We start from the raw sequence: 27,367 nt of genomic DNA on the forward strand, positions 1-27,367 counted from the left end.
ACACACACACACACACACACACACACACACACACACACACACACAAGGGTGAAAGTTGAGCAATCTCCTCTCATGCAATCTGCAGCCTCAGAAGCCCAGTGACAGTCAGCTTTGAATCAGTTCTGATTTGACAACAATAAGGAGAGAAGATTTTCTTTAGTCAAAGAACGTTAACGTCTTAGTGATTCAATGAGCACCTCCATGAGGTTCTCCCTGACCTTCAAAGCATCTGGACTGTCAGATTTCACTTCCTTTTGTGCCCTGGGAAGTTTGAGTCCAAAGGTGACTCTCTTCTTCCCCCCAGCACCCTTACCTTCAGAGTATGGCAGGCACATGTATCAGGCCTGCCAACATACTGCGCTGGCATGGTTAGTTCACAGACTAGGAGATTTGTAACAGTCAGAGACCTTTCTTGCAAAGTCACACACTTAGTCACAGACATACTACATGGGGAAGCAGAAGGAACGCTTCCTGACAACCAGTGTTCTTTTCAAATACCTAGATCACACTTGTTCGCTAAATTACAATAAATGTGTGTGAAAGACCTGGACACTTTTCAGCTTGAGGAAACAGTGAAGATCAGGAAGACATTCAGCTTAAACTCCACACAGCTGCCTTATGGCACCAGTGCCACTAAGAAGCACTCGAGACATTCAAAGAGCACTTTATTCCTTCCCACCAGATGAGCCCCTATTTGCTCTATATTGTATTTTCCATCTATTCTTTGCTTACTTCCTTTACATTTGTTTCCATCTACTCCTGGGGCCTGCTTAAACTACCCTGAACTTTATTCGCATTAATACTTAAGATAATTAAGCAAATGAAGACAAAAGCATGTTCCCTTAAAAATATTTTCTTTTAATTATTATTGTATATGAGGCTGGGGGGAAAATACAAAACGGTGTCTCATTATTACGATACTATGCTTGCAAGATAAAACCTAAACCAATAAAGCATAGGGTCGCTATGAGTCGCAGGCAACTCGACGGCACATAACAACAACAACAACAATAAAGTAGTGGGTATGAAACAACACAGCCTTTAAGAATAGTAAGTACTGGAAGTTTTTTTAAATAAAATTTCAGATTGGCAGGTGGCAAGATAGATGAGAATAGCTCAGTAGATGCTAGGATAAGTTATAATTAGTGTTGATATAAAGAATGGCATTTCTCTTCTAAAGCCTTAGTTTATATTTTCCACACTTTCCCTTTTCATGTTTAAAAGCTATTATGTGAGATGAAGGGGAAAACTATAATGTACAAAATTCATTAAAAGTGAAGATTTAAAAAAATTGTGTTTACCAAATTAATAATAGTAAAAAATAAAACCAGGAAGGTATAATTTCATAAAGTTAGAACAAGGGCTTTGGTATCACTTTACACTGGCTTTGCACATCACAGCTTCCACTTACCAGACTCATTTCTTCACTAGGTGACACTGATTGGATACGTTCAAAAGTTCCAAAAAGCTTTGGGTTAATTCATGCCTGATAGACTGATACTGTGTTATCAAAGAAAGCTTAGGACTATCTCTAATCTTTTTAATATTAATATCATTTCAGGTAACCATGTCTTCCTTACAGCTCCTCTGAGAGTCATTTTAGGGACAAACACTTGGGCTGAATAATGGAATTAATAGTAGTGGTAACAGTAGTAGGGGGTTTGGTGGCTTATTCCATAGGAGGCTGCACTGGCAGACCAAATGATGCATCTCTGGTTGCTCGAATCCACAAGCAACTCCAAGGGAGAGAGAAAGAAGGCCAAGCTCCTCTATGAGACTCACCATGCTGAAAGTACAATGTAGTGTCAGCTGTGAGCTGGTCTGACTCACTGGCAAGGCGTGAAGGAATGAGTAGCAGCGGGAGCTAACTTTTAGTAAGATGGATTTCATGGTGTGCTTTATTTACATTATAATCGCAATTTCTTTGCAAGGAGTCTGATAAAAGCTAAGGTTTGCAGAGATGAAGTGATTTGCCCTAGTTGTCAGACGCTAGCTGTCATTAATAGGTGCCTGGAGAGGATTCTGAGTCAAGGGAATAGTACTGCCTCATACGATTTTCTACATTTGATTCTTTACAGGATCAGATAACCCCAAGTCTTCTGCAGAACAGCAGCTGGGTAGGTTCAACCAATCCCACGTTGGGTTAGTAGGCAAGCTCTTCAGCACTGTATCACCAAGGTATCTTAGTTTTAGTTCCAGAGCTCACTCACTCGTTCACCCACCCACTCATTTCACCATTGTCGAGTTGGTTCAGACGCATAGTGAGCATTCACTAGGTTTCTCGGGGTTAGAAATTGTAACTGGAGGAGACTACGGTCTTCCTTTGGAGGAGTAGCTGGTGGATTCGAAAATGGAGATGCCTGGCCTTTGTGAGAGCAGTCCAACTTGCTCCAGACGACACCACCATAGGTCCTGGTCATGGAGGCAGTGAGGAGCAATGCCAGGGCCCTCTGCCAGTGAGCAGAGCCTCGAAGCCCATGATCTCCACAGGCATATTTCCATACATTCCTACAATTTATACCGGGGCCCTCTGCCAGTGAGCAGAGCCTCGAAGCCCATGATCTCCACAGGCGTATTTCCATACATTCCTACAGTTAATACCGGGAAGCTGAAAAGGCAGAGGAGTTCAGATCTCGGATACTCAAAATGGCATCTTTCAAAACAAAATAAAACAAGATATAAAGGGAGCAAAAATAACAGGAGATACTTCTCTGAGTTATAGTATTACAGGTAGTAGTTTAAAAATTAAGACTCATTCATTTATCTTATGCTTCTATTTTGAAATCCTATTTCTGTTCTATTTTATCAAAAGTCATATTATTGAGAGTCATATTTCTGTTTGATGACACGTCAATAGTAAAATGACTTTTAAATTGTCTGTTGCTAAATATGACTATTCAGAACACAGGTTTTAAGTGGAAGGCTGTGTGCTCCTGGAGCAAAGCTTGGTTCTCAGACAGGCAGGTGGATGCAAACCAGCTTCTGCAGTGCAATAACTCCGTCTTCCCTGGCTGGGCGAACCTGGGTGGGAACAGTGGGAATAAACCAAAATAGAGACCCAACTCAAATAATTGCATGTGTACTATGTGCTTAAAAGTTATGCTGGTGTCTTAAGACAGTTAACAAAATTTGTATTCCTTGGTTAGCCAATCAGCTTGGTATTGATGGAAAGAAGATGATCAGGTGTCGAAACAGTCCAGGCTGAGGAAAAAAATATAGGGATAATCCTCCAAATGAGAATCCTTCTTTGTATTATTACTGAGATTAGACTGATCACAAAAGGAGACACTAGGCTTATATTTGGGGGTCCACTTCCACACAGAAGAATTGATGCCTCATGCTGGAGAAAAGTATTGAATATATCATGGACTGCCAGGAGAACAAACAGGTTTTTCCTAGAGAGGGTGAGACAAGGCTGCTCCTTGGAGGCAAGGATTCTGAAGCTTTGTCTGACATGTTGACTTCGTTTGGACATGTTGCAAGGTGGAACCAGTCCTTGCGGAGGGACGTTATGCTTGGGAGGGTGGAGGGACAGTGCAGGAGAGGATGATCCTCAATGAGATGGATTGACATGGTGACCGGGGTTCAGGGGGTTAGTGTGTCAGAGGCAATAACATTGGCACAGAACAGAGCAGGGTTTAGGGCTTTTGTACATATGGTCGCTACGAGTTGCAGGTGACTTGATGGCACATAACAATATTAGTGTTGGCAAAGAACACTGAATATACCTGGAGTGCTAGAAAAATGAACAAACCTTTGAAGACATGCAGCTAGAATGCTCTTTAGGAGTGAGGGTGATGAGACTCCATCTCATATACCCTGAGCATGTTATGGAGACAGTCAGACCCTCCATAAGGATATTATATTTTTAAAGTAAGCAGTCAGTGCAGAGAGGAATTCCTTCAGTGACACGGAGGGACAGTGACTCCAACAACAGACTCAAACATAACAGTGGCTGGAGTGTGGCAGAGGCACCGTGTGTTTCATTCTGTTCTACAAAGAGTCATCACAAGTCAAAACTGACTTGACAGTAACTAACAAGAGGAAACCATCAGTACCCAAATATTTAATCACAGAAGAAAGGAACTGGTGTCCAAATGGTCCTAACGGCAAGTATATCATACACAAACAACACCACTGCTACAGCTATATTTTTAGAGTACTTTCTATGTGGCAGGTACTTGTCTAAGTGATTTTACATCCACCTAACTCATTACAATCTTATGAAGCAGGTACCATTTTTATTGCCATTTCACAGATAAAGAAACTGAATCACAGCTTTTTGTGTAATTTCCTCAATTCTACCCAGCTAGGAAGTGACAGAGTTGCAATTTAAACCCATGTAGTCTGACATCACTGTCTAACCTGTCCATAATGACTGAATATAACCAGCCCCTGGAAACACTGTAAAATGCATTTGTTCCCTGTGTACCAGGTGAATCACAATTTCATTATATCTGCTGTGTTGTTGTTCTTGTTGTTATGTGCCATTGAGTCGCCTGTGACTCATAATGACCCTATGTACAATAGCCCTAAACCCTGTTCTATCCTGTGCCAATCTCATTATCTCCAACATACCTAATCCCCATTACCCCAATCACTGAATCCAGCCATCTCACAGAAGGTCTTCCTCTCCTGCACTGCCCCTCCAACCTCCCAAGCATGATGTCCCTCTCCAAGGACTGATCCCTCCTTGCAATATGTCCAAAGTATGTCAGATGACACTTCAGACTCCTTGCCTCCAAGGAGCAGCCTCGTTTCTCCCTCTCTAGCATGAACTTGTTTGTTCTCCTAGCAGTCCATGGTGTATTCAATACTCTTCTCCAGCACCACAGCTCAAAGGCATCAACTTTCCTTCTATCATCCTTAGTTACTGTCCAGCTCTCTGATGCAAAGCAAGTAATTGCAAAGACAAGGACCTGCATCAGGTGCACCTTAGTCTCCAGAATGACATCATTGCTCTTCAGTACTTTGGAGAGGTCTCTGACAGCAGGCTTTCCCAATACAATTTGTCTTTTCATTTCCTGGCTGGTGGTATCAAGAGTGTTGATTTCACAGCCAAGAAAACGGAAGCTGTCATCAATCTTGATCTCTTCACCATCTATCATGATGCTGCCAATTGGCCCAGTGGTGAGAATCTTTGTTTTCTTGATGTTGAGCTTCAGTCCATATTGAAGGTTACAGTCCTTGACCCTCTGCAGCAAGTGCTTCAGTTTCTCCTCAATTAAAGCAAGCAGGTTGTGTCATTTGCATAATGCAGAATGTTGATGAGTCTACCTCCAATCCTGATGCCACACTTCTCCTCATAGAGCCCAGCCTCCCGGATAATCTGTTCCACACAAACATTGAAAAGATATAGAGATGGGACACATCCTTGACACACACCCTTCCCAATTTTGAATCATGCAGTGTTTCCTTGCTCTGTTCTGACTAATGCTTCCTGGTCCAAGTATAGGTTTCGCATAAGCACAATCAAGTGTTCTGGGATTCCCATTCTCAGAGTCAGCCAGAGTTTGTTGTGACCCACACAGTCAAATGTCTTTGGATCGTCAATGAAACACAGATAGATATTCCTCTGGAACTCTCTGTTTTCAGCCAAGATCCATCTGACATTAGCTATAATATCCCTAGTGCCACGACCTCTTCTGAAACCAGCCTGCAAATTCAGGCAGTTCTCTGTTGATGTGATGTTCCAGTTTTTACCTTGCTTAAATACAGAGCCATTCTCGTTATAGGAGCTCAACATCATTAACCTGCCCCCTAGCTAATAATCTCAGCCGGAATCTCAGACCTAGGAGGTCGCAGATCTCCATTCGGTGAATGGCTCTGAACTGCTAACCAAACAATGGGTGGGTCTGCTTGTTTATTTTGTTTTCTGTTTCACTAGTAGACTTTTCAGATGAAGCAGGATCCTAGACTTCTCAATAATTTCTCATGGCATACTAAAATAACACCAGTTTCTTTCATTCTGCTTTGAATCTGCAATAATAATCGCAATTGAGGAAAATGCAACCTTTAAGATTTCATAGGGAGGCATTCAGTGTATTTTCCTCAACTCTCAGGAGAAACATGTCTTTCAATTAGAAATCAAACAGTATTAACGGAGAACCTGGATTTTACAACACTTCCCTGAAACCAACTGAATGAAACAGAAGGGAAACACCAAACAGAAACAATTCCTCTCTTGCAGGACTAGAAAGCCTACTTGAAAAGAAAGAATTTCACAGACAAACACATTAAATGCCCATACACTTTACACAAAACACATAAAGAAACAGGAATCTAGTATTTAAAGTGTCCACTGTCATTCTGGGTTTCTTAACACTGCAATCAAATCTTCAGCAAGAATAAAAAATCAGTTTCTCTTGAGCAGATTTCTGACTCAGGATGACCCCATGGGTGTTAAAATAGAATTATGTCCATTGAGCATTCAATGGTTAACTTTTCGGAAGTAGACTCCGAGGTCATTCTTCCAAGACATGTCTGGGAGGATTTGAACCACTAATCTTGCCCTTAGCAGCTGAGTACTGTTAATCACTTGTAGTAGTAATGGGCTGATCTTTTCTGAGATAACTTGAAATAGAGTAATTCAATAGCTCAGGAAAATAAACTAGAACTGTTATGCACATTTTATAATCTTTAAAGGGAAATGTCCTATTGTAGGTTGAATTCAGCATCATGATTGAGTGGACAGAGTAAAGACTAGTTTCTTAATGAAAATGTAAACTTGAAGGATTTCTTTTTTAAACAAAGCTAACACTGGGGGAAACCTGATTTAAAGTGGGGGGGGGAAGGATAATAAAACACCAAAAAGCATTCAGTGGAAAAGAAAAAAGCCAAAAATCCAACAACAAAAACCCCCAGCCTTCTTCTGACAGACTAATAAGGACTTTAATATGATAATCTGGTGTTTATTTGTGCTTTGCTCGTGCAATTGCTGTTTTCTCAGCTATTATGCAAGAGCTGTAAAATGAAGAATACCTAACTGCCTCCAGGAGAAAAAAGTATTACTACTGAAATGACTTAAGCAAACACATTCTGAACTAACAAAGTATTTTAAAATAATCTAAAGTGAAAAATGAATGACAGCTAAATGACTACCATTAACGGAGTTACAGGTGCTCCTGGCCACCGCCTGTTTTTTTAAATACTGAACACCCCAGAGTTAAGGACAGCTTAAGCACTGCTGTGTCAGATGCTTTGGTAACTCAGTCTTTTATCTTACCTGCCACAAGGCCTGTCAACTTGGAGTTGTTGTTATGTGCCCTCAAGTCGACTATGACATAGATATCCTAGGAACACCACATCAGAACTCCACCCTGTCCACATCACCCTGACACACTCGAGCCCATTTTTATAGTCAACATGTCAATCTGTCTTGCTAAGGATTGTTCTCTCTTTCTCTGACCCGCCACTTTTCCAGCATAATGCCTTCTCCAAGGAATGCCCTTCCTGACAATATGCCCAAAGTATGTGAGATGAAGTTTCACCATCCTTGCCTCTAAGAAGCACCCTGGTTGCACTTTCTCTGAGACAGATCTATTTGTTCTTTTGGTAGTCCCTGAGATATTCCATACTCTTCCCCAACACCACAATTCAAAAGCAGTGATTCTTCCTCTGTCATCTTTATACACCATCCAACTTTCAGATGGACAAAGCAATTGAAAAGACGATATGTTGCATCAGGTGCCTTTCAGTCTCTTAACTAACATCCTTGCTCTTTAGCATTCTAGAGAGCTTCTTGACAGTGACTTTAAGAATATAATTTGTGGTTTGGATTCTTGAATGCTGGTACCAAGGTTGTTGATTGTGGATCCAAGTAAAAAGAAATAGTTGACAACATCAATCTTTTCTCTCTCTGTCATAATGTTGCCTCTAGACCCAGTAGTGAGGATTTTTGTTTCCTTGAAGGTGGGATGTAATCCGTGCTGAAGGCTGAATGTAGTCTTTGATCTTCTGCAGTCAACAATTCTATCCACTGTTGCATCTACTGCTAGGTGGACTAGAGACTCTTTTAGACTTTTATTATAGAAGGAATGTGATGTGTGCCATTTGAGATAGGTTATATAAAACAGAGTTAGAGAAAGGCACATTTCTTTCAAAATGATTATTTAGGACGGGAATAAAAGCAAACCTGGAAAACAGTTGGAAAGGGCAAATGGATTCTTCCCTTTATTGTTAGCTGCTATGGAGCTGGCTCCCACCTCATGGTATCTCACGGGCAATGGAATGAACTATTGCCTAACCCAATACCTTTCCCATGAAACGCTGGCTGTGGATTGGACCATATGATCCATAAGGCTTTCACTGAAACTCGCCGAAACCTGCTCAGCATCAAAGCAACACACGAGCTCATTGACAGATGGAGGACGGGTGTGCATGAGCTGCTTTGGATGGTAATCAAATCCTGATGTCCAGCATGGAGTGAGAATTCTACTCAACTACTGAACTGCCACTTCCCACTAGCTCTTCTTTATTTGACAAAAAATATTTTTTTTCTAGGCACGATTTCCCAATCTGTTAAAGGAGTTAATATGTTTTTGCTCTTAAGCATGTACACACACACACACACACACACACACACACACACGCCTGCAATTATATCTGTGTGTGTGTATTATTAAATATGTCAGAGCAAATAATTAAAAATGCAGGACTATAAGTATGTGGCATCAGAACTAGAGGAAGCATCATCAACAACCAATGTTATGCAGATAACACAACCTTGCTCACAGAATGTGAAGAAGACTTAAAGCACTTACTGAAGAAAATCAAAGACTATTGTCTTCAATATTCATTACCTCTTGATACCAAGAAAACACAAATCCTAGTAACTGGATTTTTAGATAACACATGAAAAATGGAGAAAAGATTGAAGCTGTCCGAGATTTCATTTTACTTGTATCCACAATCAACACGCAGGGTTCATTCACATATTCATGGCTGTTGAACTGGAGCTGACGCATAGATGATGCTCTAGTGGGTTTCTGGAGCCTGAAATTGGCCTGGAGGAGAGAGCCTACCCTTCTTCCAAGAGGCTGCTGGTGGATTTGAACTGCCAGGGAGGTGCTGCCTTTGGCTTAGCAGTGCCACTCCCTGCGGACTACACCAAAGAGCTCCTTAAAGTAACAGGAATATTTCACTAGGAGGAGAATTTCTGGGCATGCTCTTTCCTAAAGAAGGGCCTAGTGGTAAGAAGTTGTACTGCCAACCCAAAGCCAGAAGCAAGCTGTTTGAATCCACCAGCTGCCCCTCAGGAGATGGGCAATCTCCCCCGAGTAATTAACTGCCTCTGAGAACCACTGGAGGTCAGCTCTGACTCAATCTGACTTGACAGCACATAACAACTCCTTAGGAATTTTTTGCCAGCCTTTTCATGCCCATCCAGTGAGGGGTTACACAGAGAACGGGACCACATGTAAGCAAACTGCTCTTTAGTCAATGACTCTCTCCTTGAGAGAGGCTCTTTGCATTACTGCTCAAACCTCAGGATCGAACACATAATCTACTTCCTGGTCTAAGAATTCCCGGTCCTAACTCTGATAATTCTGCCTTACTGGTTGTTAGACTTCAAAACCATCTGGCTTTTTACTCTACACAATGTCTTCAGAATCCCAGCTTCTGCTAACACGAAGCTCTGATTTCTAGGACATCCAATATTGCCTGGTTTTGCTTCCTGGGTCCAGTTTCTTGTTTAGTGTGTCCTTCATTTATTTTTCCATTCAGGACATAAGTATATGAAAAAAATAACTTTCAAGTCTATTAAATAAAATACTGTTAGATGTATTATTCGCATTAGGTGATGAGCTCAAATACAGCAGCACCTGTGAGGATGGTGCAGGGCTGGACAGTGCTGCATTCTGTTGTAGAGAGAGAACAACTCCATGGCACCTAATAACAGCAATACATGCTTAGTATCGAAAACACAAATTTTGATAAATTTCCTGTTCCTGAACAAAATGATCCTGAAAATTTCCCATTGCTTGCTGGTCTAACATGCTCACTTGAGGCTGTATGTGGCCATGGAGTGTCTCAGAGGAGGTAACCTCACCGAGCCAGGGTCGACTTCATGCCAGGCGTGGCACAGTCTACAAGATCCAGGATGAGCATTTAGCGTTGGTGGTACAGCTGCCTTCCGGGATGAACACAGCATTGGTGGTAGAGTGGTGCGCATAGCTGCCTTCCAGGATGAACACTTTGAAAGCTTCTGGCTCCAGATCCAGGTGGCATGGGCGTGGCCTTAGGCAGGCTGCGCTTGGAGGTGGGTGATCCTGCCCACCGCCAGGTGAGAGCACTGGAGGGGTGAGAATGGAGGATAAGATTCTGCTGTGAGGATACTGCTGTCTACTGCATCATTATCCTGGTTCTCACATCCCATAGAGTCAAGATGGCCACCTTAGATCTGTGTTCTTTTTAAAATTTTTATTGTGATTTTGTGATTTTATTTTTTTTTTTAATTGTGATTTCTCCCATGGAACTCTGGTGGCCTAGTGGTAAGAAGCTGTGCTGCAATCCCAGAAGCACGTGGTTGGAGGCCACCAGCAGTTCTGTGGGTGAAGGATGGACAGTCTTCTTCTGTGATTAACTGCTTCTGAAAACCCTCCAGAGGATCAGCTATGGGTTGGTTCCGACTCTACGGTACACAACAACAAACAACACTGTAATTTTCGTTTACAAAGGTTGGATTTTTCATTCATCTATCGATACTCATTTTCCTCACGCTCTCTCCTCCGGTTCATTTTTTAATGCATGTTTTGTTAGAGATCGTTAATTATCCTACTTTTAAGGTCTAATCATTCATTCCTTTCAGATCATCCTTCCTTTTACCTATTCCACGGTAGTGGTTAACATCTATCCATTCCTTTCCTGTTCTCCTTACTTCCAGCTCCCCATATCCATTCTGTTTTTATAACAGTGGTTTTATGCAGATTATTGATGTTGTGGATTAGGGCTTCTAGGGTTCTTCCAAGCTTTTCTCTAATGAAGTTTATAGTCCTTGGTTTTAGTCCTAGGTCCTTGATCCACTTTGAGTTGGGTTTTGTGTATGGTTATGGAGACATTGGAACCCTCATTCACTGTTGGTGGGAGTGTAAAATGGTGAAACCACTATAGAAGGCAATATGGAGCTTTCTCCAAAAGTTGGAAATAGAAATACCATTTGACTCAGCAATTCTACAGGGAATATATATATATATATATATAACTATAACTGCCACCCAAGTAGATATATGCAAATGCACATTTATTGTGGCTTTGTTCATAATAACAAAGAGCTGGATATAACACAAGTGCCCATCAACAGACAAATGGATAGAGAAGCTCTGGTATATTCACACAATGGAATACTATGCTGCACTGAAAAACAAGGAACTCATGAATTATACAAAATGGGTGACCCTGGAGGACATTATGCTGTGTGTAATATCTCAGTCACAAAAAAGACAAATATGGCATAATGCCATTGTTACAAAACAGGACTGACATGGGGGCTGGAGCAAAATGAAGAAAAGAGGGGATAAATAATGTACACAGCATTGATACAGATGAGGGTGAGAACCGTATAAAAGGAATATATCATTAGGTATTATTGGCATGACAAGAGTCCATAATAAGAGCTGTATAGTAAAGTGGTCTGGGGGTGGGGACTGTGTAACAGTGAAAGAACTTTTCCCCCAAAGAAAAAGCAATCTGAGAGGAGGTGGGGGAGGGAGTAAGAGGAAAAGAGCAGCAATGAATGATTGGAAATCCAAGTTATTTTCATTAAAATCTCAAGTAAAAAAACTCCACAGTTCTTTCCTTCATCAGTTTCAATGTAGTGTTCATTATCAATTCACCCTTCTCCTATTCTTCTCCCAACCTCCCATGTTAATCTTGCTTTAAAATAGTGGTGATATGCAATATTTTTCCTTTTGCGACTGAGATATTTCAGTTGCATAATGTCCTCTAGGGTCACCCATGTTGTGTAATGTTTTATGAGTTCACTGTTTTTCAGTGCTGCATAGTATTTTATTGTGTGAATATACCATAGTTTTTCTATCCATTCGTTTGTTGTTGGATTGCTTCCATCTCTTTGCTATTTATTGTAAATAACACAGAAATAAATATGGGTGTGCATACATCTGTTAGGATGGCAGTTCTGGTTTCTTTAAGATATTTCTCAGTAGTGGAATTGCTAGGTCAAATAGTATTTCTATCTCCAACTTTTAGAGAAAGTGCCATATCACCTTCCTTAGTGGTTGCATCATTTTACACTCCCCCGAGCAGTGAATAAGGGTTTCAATATCTCCACAACATCTCCAGCATTTGTTATTTGCTGCTCTGTCAAACTCTGCTACTGTTGCTGGTGTTAGATGGTAACTCAGTTGTTTTGATTTGCATTTCTCTGAGAGCTAGGAATCTTGAACATTTTTTCGTGTGTTTATTCGCCATCTGAATGAATGTCTTCTTTGGTGAAGTGTCTATTCATATCCTGTGTCTATTTTGCTCTTGGATTGTTCACCTTTTCTTGTTGAGGTGCTGGAGTATTTCATAAATTTTAGATATAAGCCCTTTATCAGGTATTCATTACCAAATAGTTTTCCCCAGTTTGTGGCTTTGTATTTTACCTTGCTAGAGAAGTTTTTTGATGTGCATAAGGATTTGATTTTTAGAAGGTCCCTTTCATCTCTTTTGTTTTCCCCTGGTTGTAGTAAGATTTTCATTATACTTGGAAGACTGTTCATACTGTGGATTAGGACTTTTAGAGTTCTTCCAAGCTTTTCTCTGATGAAGGTTATATTCTTTGGTTTAGGAACTTGATCCACCTTGAGTTGGTTTTTGTGTATGGTGTGGGTCTTGCTTGAGTTTTCTACAGATAGTTTTCCAATTTTGCCAACACCATTTGTTTAAAGAAGCTGTTGTTTCCCCACATAACTGATTTTCATCTCCTTCTCAAAAATCAGTTCACCATAGGTAGATGGGCTGATTTGTGGGTTCTCAATTCTATTCCACTGATCTACGTGTCTGTCACTGTAACAGTACCACACTGTCTTGACCACTACGGCTATGTAGTAGGATTTGAATTCAGGTAGTATGTGATATGTCCTATCTTTTTTATCTTTTTCAGGAATGCTTTAATTCTTTGGGGTCTTTTTCCATTCCAGATGAAATTGGAAATTGCCTTTCCATCTCATTGAAGAATGGAATTGGTATCCGTATTGGTATTGCATAGTATTTGGTAGAATTGTCATTTTCACAATATTGAGTCTTTCTATCCATGAGCACGGTATATTCTTCCTTTTTTCCAGATCTCTTTTTTCTTTCCTATAAACTTTCCTGCAGACCCTTCTCTGAGATAGCACTGACAAATGTTTTTGTTTCTTTGTTTCCCAACCAGTAGATATTCTTTTCACTCTATTGGAAAGAGTTTTTTATGTGTACAGAGATTTAATCTTTAGAAGGCTCCATTTGTCAGTTTTATTCTCTACAGACTGTGTATTTCTGGCTGTATTTATCACCCTCTTGATATCATAGACTAGGCCTTCTAAGCTTAGTCCCAGTTTGTCTCTTATGCACTTTATGGTTTTGAGCTTTACTCCCAAATCTCTGATCCACCTCTAGTTGGTTTTTGCGTATGGAGTGAGATGTGGATCTTACTTCAGCTTTCTACAGGTAGAAGTCCTGTTTTGCCAGCACCACTGGTTGAAGAGGTTCTTATTTCCCCATTTGATTACCTTGGTTTTATTTCCTTGTCAAATATCAGTTCACCATAGATAGATAGACAGGTACATTTCTGTGTTCTCAGTTCTGTTCCATTGGTCTATGTGCCTGTCATTGTACCACTACCAGGCTTTTTTCTTTTTTGGTTATTACTGCTGAGTGGTAGGTTTTGAGGTCAGGGAGTATTATGGCTCCCAATTACTTTTTGTTTTTCAGAAATGCTGTGCTTATTTGGGGTTTCTTGCCTCTCCAAATAAACTTTGCTTTTCAATCTCCTTTAAAAGTGAATTTAGTATCTGTATTGATGCCAAAGACAGCTCTGGTGGAGTAGTGGCAAAAAAGCTGCAATGCAGTCCTAAAGACATGTGGTTCGAGGCCACCAGTTGCTCCATGGGAGAAGGATGGGCAAAGTCCTCCTTCATGATTAACTGCCTCTGTGATGGGTCAGTTCCAACTTCATAGTATACAACATCTGCATTGCATTGAACATGTGGCTTGTTTTTAGTAGGATTGTCATTTTGACTATAGTGAATCTTCTATCCATGAACAGAAAACATTTTTCCATTTATTTAGGTCTTCCATTGTTTCTCTTAAAAGTGTTCTGCAGTTTTCTCTGCACAGGTCTTTTGTGTCTCTAGTTAGGTTCATTCCCAAGTATCTCAATTTGTGATTGACTACTGTAAATGATATTGCTCTCTTGGTTTCCTTCTCTGAGTTCTTTTGTTACTGACTTTTCTATATTGATACATATTTTCTATATTGATTTTGTATCCCATCATGCTGCAAAATCCGTGCACTAGGTCTAATACGTTTTTTGTTGAGTCTTTGGGATTTTCTGTGTACATCATAATATCATCTACATATAGTGACAGACAAACCTATTTTGAAGAAAGTGCAATCAAAGTACATTTTAGAGGCAAGGACGGTGAAACACTGTCTCACGCAGTCTTTGGACATGTAGTCAAGAGGGGCCAGTCTTGGGAAAGAGATGCTATGCTGGGAAAGGTGGAATGTAAGAGAAAGAGAAGACAACTCTCCACAAGATGGGATGTACAATGTGCTTGCGCAGGGCAGACATCATGAGAATGGCACATGAGGTATCTGTTATTCAAAGAGTTGCTAGGAGGCTTAGTCATCTAGAAGGCAAATAGCAACAATATATACTTACATACGCCACAGGTTTTGCTTCTCTCAAGAACAGTCTAAGAGAGAAACCAAATAAACAGAAAGAATTCTTGTCCAGTACTATTGAATCTTAGGTGAACTAGCTACAAAATAAAGGCTATGCTAGACTTGGACCTAAAAATACATTAAAAACAAAACCAAACCTTAAGGAAAGAGAGGAGTGAGAAAGCACACTTTTAAAGAAAGAACCCAGCCTCACCCATATATTGTTGTTATGTGCCGTCGAGTCATTTGCGACTCATAGTGACCCTATGTACAACAGCCCTAAACCCTGCTCTATCCTGTGCCAATCGCACTGCCTCTGACACACCCATCCCGATTACCCCAGTCACTGAATCAATCCACCTCATAGAGGGTCTTCCCCTCCTGTGCTGTCCCTCCACTCTACCCAGCATGATGTCCCTCTCTAAAGACTTGTCTCTCCTTACAACATGTCCAAAGTATGTCAGACGAAGCCCCAGAATCCTTGCCTCCAAGGAGTAGCCTGGTTTAACCCTCTCTAGGATGAATTTGTTTTCTTGGCAGTCCATGGTGCATTCAATACTATTCTCCAGCATCACAGCTCAAAGGCGTCAATTCTCCTTCTATCCTCCTTGGTCATTGTCCAACTCTCTGATGCATAACAAGTGATTGCAAAAACCATGGCCTGTATCAGGCACACCTTAGTCTCCAGAGAGACACCATTGCTCTTGAGTACTTTAGAGAGGTCCCTAACAGCAGACTTTCCCATTGCAATAAGTTTTTTTATTTCCTGGCTACTGGTGCCAAGAGTGTTGACCGTGGAGCCGAGCAAACTGAAGCTGTGAACAATCTCAATCTCTTCACCATCCATCCTGATGCTACCAATCAGTCCAGTGGTGAGAATCTTTGTCTTCTTGACATTGAGCCTCAGTCCATACTGAAGGCTGCAGTCCTTGACCCTCTGCAGTAAGTGCATGAGGTCCTCCTCAGTTTCAGTGAGCAGGGTTGTGTCAGAATGATAAAAATATTATTAATCAAGGGATGGCTTATTTAAAGCTAATAACAGCAACACCACAAAAGTAACCACAAAAGCAAAAGAAGAGATAGGAGAGGGAAATATATACTGAAAGAAATAATAAACAAAAAATGTGATAAAAATGACAAACCATGATATACAAAACCAGTGAATCTCAACTAGATCGCTGTTTTTAAGTGTCACAAGTCAACCATGACTCATTTTTACCTGGAAACAACAGATCTGAACCCTGCCCTCTGCCATCCTCATGTTTCCTGCCATGTTTGAGCCTATTGTGATAGTCACTGTGTCAATTCATCTCCATGTGTGTTATCCTTTATTTAAATAACCTTCTACTTTTCCCAGCATAATATCTTTTTCCAAAGACTGACTCTTTCTGCCAATGTTCCCAAATTACATGAGATTAAAGTTTCACCATCCTTGCCAGATTTGTGTATTCTTTTGAATAGGCAAAAGAAATCACAAAAAGGTATATCATAATCAAATTACAAGAAAAAAAATACTTAAAGTTGTCAAAACTGCTAAGAAAAAAAAAAAGACATAGTATATCTGGGGGGAAAAAGAGAGCTTGAACGAGTTGCATGCTCTGCTCCTAAACAATAGCTTGACACTTTGAATCCACCATCTGCTGCACAGGAAAAAGATGAGGCAGCCACTACAATGAAGCCTAGCATTGTAAACACTATGATGCAATGGGCCAGAATTGACTTAATCAGTGGGCTTGATTTAAATATACAAGAAAACATGTATAAGAATTACTATTGAGTTCTCATCACGTGAGATGACATGGCATCCACAAAAGCATACAATCCTTTGCCTGGATGGAAGTAGTAAAGGAAAACATTGCCAACCTCGTACACATTGTCGTAAAATAGTACAACCATTCTGGAAGGCAGTTTGGTGCTTCCTCACAAAGCTGAACATAGAAATTCCATACGACTCAGCTATTTCACTGTTTGGAATATACCCTGAGAAAATGAGAACTGTGCACCAATGTAAATAACAGCATTATTCACCATTGTATGAACATGGAAACAGCCCAAATATCAAACCACAAACGAATTAATTGAGAAATTATGGTACATTCAAACAATGGAATACTATGCAGCATGCAAGAGCAATGATTTGTAAATTATTACCTAACTTGGGAGGGACTGGAGAGCATTATGCTGAATGAACTAACTCAATCCCAAAGGATAAATATGATATAAAACCATTATTTTAGAATGAGTATAAGGATCCAAGGGCGTGAGAGAGGCTGGATGCAGCAGAATGAGAATGTGCAGGGGGAGGGTGAAGTTAGTCAAGGGGTTGTACAATTTGATGGGTGGTGGTGGGGTGAGGGAAACTGAAAGAATTTGTTCTTAAAAATTATTCAAATTTTGTAAATAAACTAGTAGAAAATGAAAAAAATCTAAAATTTAAAAATAAACAGAGGGGGAAAAATCTGTATGCAGTTAAAAAATACTTCAATACTGATAGAAGAATACAAAGGTTTCCTGACAAAATTAAATAGATGTTAGCTTAGCATTTCTTAAGCTGAAGGAAATGAATAACAAATTCAAGCCATGAGTTGCAATACTTCAGATGCTGTGGGCAGATGTTGAATGACTCAGGAAGCATCAAAAGAAGGTAGGAGTACACTGAATCACTATACAAAACAAATTGGCTGACACAGAAGAATTTAATGAAATAATTATTTAGAGGCAATGGTGATGAAGGAGGAAGTTCAAGCTGCTCTGAAGGATTTGGCAAAAAACAAGACCCCATAAATGGATGGCATACAAATTGTTATATTTTAATAAACAGATGCTGCCCTGGAAATACTGACCAGGTTGTGCCAAGAAATCTGGAGAATGACCACCTGGCCAAATGACTGGAAGATATTCATATTTATTCTCATTCCAAAAAAAGTGATCCGACAAAGTGTAGAAATTATCAAACGATGTCATTAATATCATATGCAAGCACATTTCTGTGGAAAATTATCCAAAAACTACTGAAACAGAACATCAACAGAGAATTTCCAGATGTGTTGGCTGGATTTAGAAGAGGCTGTAGCATTAGGGACATTATGGCCAATGTTACATGGATCTTAATGAAAATAGAAAGTATCAGAGGAATGTCTGTGTTTCATTGACTATGCAAAGGCATTTGACTCTGTGGATCACGACAAACTGTGGCTAACTTTAAGAAGACAGGGAATTCCAGAACACTTAATTGTGCTCATATGAAACCCATACTTGGAAAAGAAGCAGTCGTCAGAACAAAGCAAGGAAACATTGTATGGTTGAAAATCAGGAAACATGTACACCAGAGATGCATCCTATCTCCATATCTTTTCAATCAATATGCAGAAAAGATTATCTGAGGGGCTGGGCTCTATGGGGAGGAATGTGGCACCAGGATTGGAGGAAGATTCATCAACAACCTGCAAACCTTGCTTGCCAAAACTGAAGAGAACTTTAGATATTTGCTGCAGAAGGTCAACACCTGCAGACTTCAATATGGATTGAAACTCAACATCAAGAAAACAAAGATTCTCACTACTGGGCCAATTGGAAGAATCATGATAGGTGGTGAAGAGATTGAGATTGCTAACACTCTCGGTATCAGAAGCCAGGAAATAAAAATGAATTGCATTGGGAAAATCTGCTGTCAGGGACCTCTTCAGAGCACTGAAGAGCAACGATGTCAGTCTAGAGACAAAGGTACATCTGATCCAGGCCATGATCTTTGCAGTTACTTACTATGCATCAGAGAGCTGGACAATGACAAAGGATGATAGAAGAAGAATAATCAATGCCTCTGAGGTGTAGTACTTGGGAAGAGTAGATTGCTAAGAGAACAAATAGGACCATCCTGGAGAGGATGAAATAGGCTGCTCCTTGGAGGCAAGTATTTTGAAACTCCATCTGAAATATGTTGGGCATGCTGCCAGGAGAAACTATGCTTTGGAGAGGGATATTATGCTTGGAAGGGTGGAGAGAGAATTCAAGAGGGGAAGACCTGGACGAGATGAATTGACTCAGTGACTGGGATAAAGGGGTAGCTGTGTCAGAGACAACTAAATTGGCTCAAGATAGAGCACGGTTCAGCACAGTTGTACATAGGATTGCTGTGAGTCATAGGTGACTCAATGGTGCATAACAACAATAACAAGTGCTGCAGACTTGCAAAAGAAGTTAACAAAAGAAAAGTCTTAGGGTGATAGGCAATGATACTGTAAAGAAACTCTGATCTATATAAAACAATAACAAGTGTTAGAAATGGTAAATACATGAGCAAATACAAACATTTTTTCCCAGCCTTTAAGTTGCTTTAAGAGTCAGCTAACCGTTTAAAGAAAAATAGTACGATGAATTGTGAGGGTTATGACATGTGTAGAAACAAAAGATATGAAAACAATAGCATAAGGGAGCATGTGGAGGAGGAAAAGTACATTCTTGAAGGTTCTAACATTATACATGACATAGTATAATATTATTTCAAGGTGGTTATGAAATGTTAGATAGTTTAAACATTATATAAAGCACTAAACCTTAAACAAAGAGGTATAGCTAATAACAGAATAGTGTAGAAAATGGATACTGAAACATAATAAATTCAGAAGAAGCCAGGAAAAAGAACTAATGAAATAGAAAACCAACTAGAAATAAGCAAACATAATCCCAACCACAGTAATAATTAAATTTAGCCCAAATAAAAAGTAAAAAATTTTAGATTCTACTATAGAACTACTCACAAAAAATGCATCTAAAACACGAAGATATACATAGGTTTCAAAACACTATGTTGTTTGTGTACCATCGAGTCAAACTGACCCATAGCTGACCAGCCAGTGGGTTTTCAGAGGCAGTTAATCACACGGGAAACAATTGCTCATCTTTTTCCCACAGAGAAGCTGGTGGCCTCGAACTGCATGCCTTTGGGATTATAGCACAGCTTCTTGCCACTAGGCCACCAGAGCTCCCTAAAAAAAACAGTATTACTTGTATGATAACAGTCCAGAATAAGAGCTGCATAGTAAAGTGCACTGGGATGGGGGTGAGGAATTATACAACAATGAAATAAATATTTTTTTTCAAAGTGAAAAGTGAACTGGGGGGTTGGGGGCAGGGAGGAAAATGTGTAATATTGAATGAATGGAAAAACAAGTTCTCTATAAAATTTCATTAAAATCTAAAAAAAAACACCCACCAAAAAATCACACCCAAACAAAAAAAATCCCCAATATACAAAAAAGATATAATATGCACCAGTAATCATCAGAAAGTGATCATATAAATATTAGACAAAACACATATTAAAAAAGACTATTATCAGGATTGTTGTGTTAAGTTGTGATTGTGGTGTTAAGTTGGAACTGTGCCATAGCTGACTCCAGTAGGTTGTTGTTATGTGCCATCAAGTCTACTGTGACTTATAGAGATCTCATGCAGAGTAGCTCTGAACACTGCCCTTTTCTGAAACAATCTCACTGTCTCTGACACACCTACCCCATCACCCCAATTACTGTGTCAATCTATCTCACCCAAGGTCTTCCTCTCCTGTGCTTCCCTTTCAAGTGTGATATCCTTCTCCAAAGAGCGGTATCTTCTTGCAATATGTCAATAGTTTGTGATATGGAGCTTCAGAATCCTTGCCTCTACAGAGCAACTTGATTTCATCCTCTCCAGTACAGGCCTTTTAGTTCTCTTGGCAGACCATGGTATATTCAATACTCGTCTCCAGCACAAGATAAAGGCATAGATTTTTCTTCAGTCATTCTAGTTATTGTCCAGTTCTCTGATACATAGCAAGTAATTGTGAAGACCATAACCTAGATCAGACCTTAGTCTCTTGACTGAAATTGTTACTCTTCAGCACTCTGGAGAGATCCCTGACAATAGATTCTCTTAATATAATTAGCCTTTTGATTTCCTGACTGCTGGTATCAAGAGTGTTGATTGTGGAACTGAGCAAGTGGAAATTGTTAACAACCTTAATCTCTTCAACACCTATCAAGATGTTACCAATTGGCCCAGTGGTGAGAATCTTTTTTTCTTGCTGATGAGCTTCAATATACATTGAAAGCTGCAGCTCTTGATATTCTTCAGCAAATGCTTCAGGTCCTCCTCAGTTTCAGTAAGCAAGACTGTGTCATCTGCATAATGCAGGTTGCTGATGAGTCTTCCTCCAATACCGATGCCCCACTCTTCCTCACAAAATCCATCCTCATGCATTCAGGATCTGTTCCACATATAGATTGAAATGTTATGGAAACAGGACATATCCCTGATGGGCTCCTTTCCTGTTTTTGAAACAAAGTGTTCCCTTGTTTTGTTTGGACAACTACTTCCTGAACTATGTTTCACATGAGCACAGCCAAGTTTTCTGGGGTTCCTATTCTTCTCAAGGTTAGGCACCATTTGCTGTGATCCACACAGTCAAATACTTTTGCATAGTCAATGAAACACAAATAGATATTCCTCTGGTACTATCTGCCTTGAGCCAAGATCTATCTGGCATTGGCTAAAATGTCCTCAGTGTCATGGCCTCTTCTAAAAGTAGCCTGTATTTCTGGTAGTTTTCTGTCAATGTATGGCATCCCAAAGCCAGGACCAGAACAACCTGGTCCCTGAGACCTTTTGGCCTAAGATTTTCCTAGACTACCAAAATTGCTGGACAGTAGAGAGATAATGAGTGGTCAGAAGGGACTAGAGGCCTGAGCCATCATATCAAAGGCTAGTTGCAAGGCAGAAGGAGGAAGGTGCTAGTGGGGCATGGCAGGGGAATGGGACCATAACATATACGTGGAAGCAGGGAAGAATCAACACCGCATTTATTTACTGTGTAAAGGGAAGGGTCTTTCATCTGCAATTTTGGGTAAAATGCTTGTCTGTCAGACCTTGTTCTAACTGAGCATCCAAATTAAGACTCACTAGGAAGAAGGATTAGTCATTTACTTCCAAAAGAACAGGACTTTAAAAAAACCTATGAACAATATTGCACACTTAGACAATATAGCACATTGAAAGCTGAGCCCTTTTATTGAGAAACACAGAAGAAGATGAAAAGTTGCAACCAGACACCAGTAAGAGAAATGTGGAGTGTGAGAAGTATGAATGTAGAACAACTGGACATCGTTAAGGAAGAAATGGAATGCATATATATTGACATACTACAGACTGTTGAGCAGAGATGGATTGTTGTTGTTTGGTGCTGTTTAGTCAAGTATGACCAATAGTGACCCTATGAACAATAGATCGGAAACCCTGTCCTATCCTGTGTCATTCTCACACTTCCTGGCACATTAAAGCCCACTGCAGCAATCACTATGTCAATCCAGCTGGTCAAGGGTCTTCATCTCCTTCGCCAACCCTCTACCTTTCTGAGCATCATGTGTCTCTTCAAGGAATACCCACTCCTAACAACATGCCAGAAGTATGTGAGGTGAAGCTTTATCTCCTTTCTTCTAATGAGTACTCTGGCTGAACACTCTTCAAAACATATTTGTTTGTTCTTTTGGCAGGCCATGGGATGTTCAGTGTTCTTCTCTAACACCACAGCTCAAAGGCATTAATTCTTTTTCTGTCATCCTTATTGTCCAGGTCTCAATGGTACAGCAAATGGTAAAAAAGTGCATGGATTGAATCAGATGCACCTTAGTCCTCAAACTGACATCATTTCTCCTCAATAATTTAGAGAGGTCCCTAACTACAGACTTTCCCAGTTCAGTACATTTCCTGATTTCCTGAATGCTGATACCAAGGAAATCAAAGGAAAGATTGACATGGAACATTTTGAATCAGACAATTATATATAATCTAATACAACACAGTGGGAGAAGAATTGGCAATTTCCTTCCGTGCAACTAACTGCCTCTGAAAATCTGCCAGAGGGTCAGCTGTGGTTTGGTTCCAACTCAAGAGGACAGAACAACAGCAATACAACAGAAAGGAAAAAGTGAGAAAGAATGCGGTCACATACATCGTAAAAAAACCATTTCTAGATTCATGCTGAAATAAAATGCTGCGAGCAACAGGATAAAACCCTTATGCATACAAGGAAGATATCTTTATACCAATATCATTCAGATATATCCACCAACAAGAGCCCAAGAGAAAGAAATAGAGGATTTCTACCAATTGTTGAAGTCAGAAATCGATTGAACATGCAACCAAGATGCATTAATAATAATGGGTGACTGAAATGCATGTCAGGAAGAAGGATCAGTAGTTAGAAAGCATGGACTTGGTGACAGAAATTATATAATTCTGCACCATCAACGACCTATTCATTGCAAACACCTTTTATAAGAAACACAATGGTGACTATTATCTGGTTTAGATGACTATCCATATTCATGAGGTGGTCTAAATAGGCATCTGTGGAAAGAATCATTGAGAAGCTCAATGTTGTTAAGTACCATCGAGTCATAGATGACTCATAGCGACCCTATGAACCAAAGTCCTGAACATGTGTAACTTTCATTGTTTCTCTAAGTTCATAGAGTTTTTACAACCAAGCTATTTTGGAAGTGGATGTCTCTCCTGCTTCTCCAAGCTTGTTTTAATTTGAGAGCTCAATATCAACTGTGAAAACTAGGTCAGGTGCTTATTGTGAAAGAGACCACCAACTACTCATAAGCAAACTGAAACTGAAGCTAAAGAAAATGAAATCAAATCCACAAGAATGAAAATTTGACCTTAAGTCTATCCCTTCTGGATTAAAAAAAAAGTCTCAAGAATATGTTTGATGAAAAGCTATATTCTGATAAATCTGAAAACCATGGGGAAATTGACAAATTCCTTGAAACTCAAGCTCTACCCAGATTGACATGGACAGATAAAGAACACTTGAACAGATCCATCACAAAAGAAAAAACTGAACAGGTCATAAAAAGACTTCCCCATAAGAAAAGTCCTGGACTAGATGGCTTCACAGCTGAATTCTACCTAATATTAAGAGTGGATCAATCACTAATTCCACTTAAAGTATTTTAAAAAAATATAAAAAGAAGGAACACTCTAAGAATCATTCCATAAAGCAAGCATAACCCTAATACCAAAGTCAGGAAAAAAAATATTAACAAGAAAGAAAACTACAGACCAGTATTTGCCATGAATATAGATACAGAAATCCTTAACAAAATCCTAACCACTAGAATCTAAAGCACATAAAAAAATAATTAATCATGTCCAAGTGGGATTTATAACAGGGATGCAAGAATGGCTCAACATAAGAAAAACAATCAATGTAATTCACTCTATTAACAAAGCAAATAACAAGAATCATATGATCTTAGCAATTGAAGTAGAAAAGGCATTTGACAAAATCCAACACCCTTCCTGAATAAAACACTCAGCAAAATTGGAATAGAAGGGAATTTCCTCAACACAGTGAAAGTATGTATGCAAAACCAAGAGCCAAAACCATTCTCAATAGAGAAAGACAAAAAGTATTTTCCTTGTGAACGGGGACCAGACAAGGATTCCCACTGTCACCATTTCTGTTCAATATTGTATTGGAAGTGCTTGTCTGGCCAATATGACAAGATAAGGAAATAAAAGGCATCCAGATGGGCAAAGTGATGGTTAAACTACCACTATATGCAGATGATATGATAGTGTGCACAGAAAATGCCAAGGACTCAATAAACATTATGCTGAGTGAAATAGTCACAGTTAAAGACTGTAATCTTTTCTCTTCTATGGTAAGTGCTTCAAATCTTCTTCTCTTTATGCAACTAAGGTTGTGTCATCTGCATAAAGCAGACTGTTGATGAGTCTTCCTCCAATCTTGATGTCATATTCCTCTTCATATAATCCAAGTTCTCAAACTGTTTGCTCAGCATACAGATTGAATAGAAATGGAGAAACGCTATAATCCTGAAGCACATACACCTTTCTGGCTTTTAAACCATGCAAGATCCCCTTGTGCTGTTTAAATAATGAGTAAAAATATTGTGCTTTCTTAAATGCCTGACTCTATTGCATGAACGTTACATATACTTAGTGACACAATCATCTTAGCAACTCTACAAGTGAAGAAATATTATAATTATTATTTATAGATAAGGAAGCTGAGGCACAGAGGAATAACTTGTTAAAAAAACACAGAAGTTAACTGGTTGCGAGGCGATAGGAGTTAGTTAGCAATGCTAAACCAGATAATGCTAAACCAGATCATCCTCACCTATTCTGCTAAACTCAAGTACATTGTCACAGTCATTGTGTCAGTTCATCTTGTTAGGGACCTTTCTCTCACTGACCCTCTGCCTACCTGAGCATGATAATGTCTTTTTCAAAAGATTGGTCCCTCCTAACAAGTATATAAGTTGAAGTTTCACTATTTTTGCTTCTAAGAACCAACCCGGCTGCACTGCCTCCGGGAGAGAGCTGTTTGTTTTCTTGGCAGTCCATGGAAAACACTGGTAAGATGCTCCACTGCAATCCCAAAGGCCCACAGTTTGAATCCACCAGCTGCTCCACAGGAAACACAGGGTAGGCAATTTCCTCCCATGGGATTAAATGCCTCTGAAAACCTGCCGGAGGGTCAGCTATGGGTTAGTTCCAACTCCACGGTACACAGCAACAACGTATTCAATTCAAAGGCATTGATTTCTTTGGTCATCCTTAGTCATTGTCCAACTTTCAGATGCAAAGGAAGTAGTTGGAAAATACTATGGTTTATATCAAAGATGTTAGTCTTTAAACAGACATCCTTCTTCTTTTGGACTTTTAAGAGGTCCTAACAGATTTTCCCATACAACATGACTGTTGATTTCTTGATTACTGTTATCACTAGTGTAGACTGTGATCCAAAGAAGATGAAATTATTGCAACATCAGTCTTGTCTACATCTATCATGATGTTACCTAAACCGTGATAAGAATTTTTGTTTCTTTGATGATGTGATGTAATGCTCTTCTGCAACAAGTACTTAAAATTCTTTTCACTTTCAGCAAGCAAAGTTGTCAATGAATCTTCCTTCAATCCCGATGCCATATTCTTTTTCATATAGCCCAGCTTCTTGAATAATTTGCTCAGTGTACACTTTGAATAAGTATGGAGAAAAGATACAATCCTGACACATATCTTTCCTGATTTAAAAATGTGAAAATCTGTAAAGATCAGATCTTAAAAAAATCCTATGGACCAGTAGTACTCTCACATCAGATTGTTCTCAGATGAAATTCTCAACAGTAAATAAGAACAACAAATAATAGGAGTCCTCTATTGTTCTTGATGCTCTTGGGTAGAGGCAAAATTAAGAAATTGAGGAAAGAGCTATGTGTATCAGATATAATACCTATGAAGTTTGGGTAAAACAGCCTCCATGTGCTGTCAATGCAGGGCTGGAAATCATAAATGTGTAATGGTACCATTCATGTAGTCAGAGATCTTTCCTCAGGAGCATGTGGTAGTCTTGGAAAATTCAGCTGTTAGTTTTATATGGGATGGGTGTTTGGCTAAGAAAGGATAAAAGAGGGTCAAGTAGTAAAGAAATAGTGGCCCAAGACGGAGGGAAAGGGCTGAGCAGAGGTCACTCTCTGAGGAGGCAGGGAGAGGATGAACAAGTTCAATGCTTTGAAAGATGATGACAGTGGGGACCATAATCAGAAAGAAGAAAACAGCACATTGGGAGATGGTAAGAAGGACAAAAGGGAACGTGGCAAGGGTCAAAGCAGCAGCAACAGGAAGGCTGTGGTGCCTGGACCACAGAGCCCTCCACTGCAGTACAACTACCCCTCCTGGTGTTCCAGGAGGACCCCGGGGCCCAGCAGCTCACTGAGCCTGAGCAGAACATCGCAGGGCTGCACTAGGCCCAGGGACCTGACAGGCCACAGCAACTTCCAGCTCTTCAAAGAAGGAATTAAACCCATGCGGGAGGATGATGTAGATAAAAATGGTGGTAAATGACTATCTGATTGCGGAAGGGCTTGGCGCTGTGGGAGAACCTCATCTTGTCTGCGTTGGGGGAGCGGTTCATGGTCGAGGAGGACATCTGGGGGGCTGTGGTCTCTGTCCAGTTTCAAGAGGACATTATCTCAATAATGGAACAAGACTGCCAGTGACCAAGCAGCCACAGCCTGGAGCCGGGACACATTTTGGTGAGTACTTAGCCTATTTTCCCACACCATTATGGAATACAAAATCCACACTGGCAGCATCAAAATGCCAGGCTGGGCCCCCAAAAGCTTCCTGTCCAAACCTTCTGGACGATGTGGGTGCATGTGCCCTGATCCTGCCCCTTCCTGGATGGCGCCCTCACTGAAGCTGGCACCACCACAGTCTCTTGTCATGTTGGCATGCTACCAGAGGGGCCTTCTGTCCCAGACAGGAGGGGATGGAAGGGCATTTGACGTTTTAACAACAGACTGACATGCAGCAGCTACAACCACTGCCGAGAATTCATAATAAATGGTGCTACCAAAAAAAAAAAAACGGGGGGGGGGGTGGTCAAGAAATAGAAGTACTGATAAGAGTATAGTTGAAATAC

General features: G+C 40.0%; 1 protein-coding gene and 1 pseudogene across 1 annotated transcript in view; one reads left to right on the forward strand and one right to left on the reverse strand.

Moving 5' to 3' along the window:
• CAMKMT (calmodulin-lysine N-methyltransferase) overlaps nucleotides 1-27,367 on the reverse strand; it is a 620,355-nt gene that overhangs the window by 164,910 nt on the left and 428,078 nt on the right. The gene's annotated exons all lie outside the window — the stretch shown is intronic.
• LOC102855423 lies at nucleotides 26,437-27,249 on the forward strand (annotated as a pseudogene).

This window comes from Elephantulus edwardii, unplaced genomic scaffold (genome assembly GCF_000299155.1).
Source record: "Elephantulus edwardii isolate Elephantulus edwardi_28Jun2011 unplaced genomic scaffold, EleEdw1.0 scaffold00019, whole genome shotgun sequence".
NCBI lineage: Eukaryota > Metazoa > Chordata > Mammalia > Macroscelidea > Macroscelididae > Elephantulus > Elephantulus edwardii.